Consider the following 1,469-nt stretch of genomic DNA (forward strand, 5'->3'; position numbering starts at 1 on the left):
GAACCCCCTTGAACCAAAATATCTGTCCGTAAATTTCATGAGGGAGATATAAAATTCATACTATTGTATGCTTTCATCCTTTCTTATTCTTGCTGCTTCTATTAGCTAGTAATTTGTCCATGCACTTACATACTCCAACCCCAGATCCTCAAGAACTAGATTTTTTGTTTTGTTTTAGTCAGCCCTATTGTTTTCTATTATCATTTTCTGCATTTATGTTTATGAATACCATTTCAACTGTCTTTTAAGTTTATTTTTAATTCTTCTAACATTTTGCTGTTAAAGGCTGGATTGATTTACATTCTTATTTCTGTGCCTATTTCTATGGATTTTCTGTTATTTTCATGTGTACACTATGAACGAACATATGGCTTGTACTTCTGTGGAAACTTTAAAATCAACCACTTCTGTTGTGGAGATCCTCCTCCCATCAAGATTGCCTGTGGGGGAGTGCACACTAAAGAATATACAATAATCGTTATTGTCGGAATTAACTTCCCATATTCCCTCTCAGTGGTCCTCACCTCCTACACCCTCATTGCAGTGGCTGTGCTGCGCATGTTCTTTGCTGATGGGAGGAGGAAGGGCTTCTCCAACTGCAGGCTCCACTTCACAGCTGTTTCCATGTTTTATGGACCTTTCATATTCATGTTTCTCAGGCGGCCCACTGAGGAATCTGTAGAACATGGAAAAATGGTGGCCATGTTTTATACCACAGTGATTCCCATGCTGAATCCCAAGATCTATAGTCTGAGAAACAAGGACGTGAAAGAGGCCATCAGCAAAGCAATCACAAAGGCAAACCTGGGGCAGTAAAACTGCAATAGATATCTCTGTGGTATGTTGGTTTCTATCATAAATGACCGGACATAAATGTCCTAGGTTAAAAGTCCTAGGTCTAAAGGTGACTCTTTAGAGGTCCAACACTAAGAGGTACAACATAAGAGAGTGATGCTTTACTCCATGAATGAACTGTAATTACTAAGCATGCTTTCTCCTACATATACAACTATATTATTAAAAGTGGCATACTGTCAATCACGGTGCACTTAAAATTGTGCTAGGTGTAGTCATTGAAAGAAAACAAAAATAATAATTTGAAGGTACCCTTCTTAGAATTCAACATTATTTCCTAGGGTATTTTCTATATATACATACTTCTCAACCTAGCTTTCATGTAAATATATATTTTTAGCAAGAAGAGTAAAATTCATTTGTTTTCCATGATTCCAGAATGTCGATGAACCTCATTTTACCTAAATATTGTGTAAGATATTCATACATAAATGGATTTTGAAAATGAAATGGTATTCCACTAGTGTTTTAATGCGATCCTAAATTTGTCTTCAGTATGTATTGTTAATAATTAATGCGGCCGGGCGAGGTGGCTCACGCCTGTAATCCCAGCACTCTGGGAGGCCGAGGCAGGTGGATCGCTCGAGGTCAGGAGTTCAAGACCAGCCTGAACA

General features: G+C 38.0%; 1 pseudogene; it reads left to right on the forward strand.

The window, feature by feature from the left end:
- The first annotated feature begins 119 nt into the window (after positions 1 to 119).
- Positions 120 to 816, forward strand: LOC105809992 (annotated as a pseudogene).
- The last annotated feature ends 653 nt before the right edge of the window (positions 817 to 1,469 follow it).

The sequence above is a fragment of the Propithecus coquereli genome, unplaced genomic scaffold (genome assembly GCF_000956105.1).
Source record: "Propithecus coquereli isolate 6110/MARCELLA unplaced genomic scaffold, Pcoq_1.0 Scaffold202, whole genome shotgun sequence".
Taxonomy (NCBI): Eukaryota; Metazoa; Chordata; class Mammalia; order Primates; family Indriidae; genus Propithecus; species Propithecus coquereli.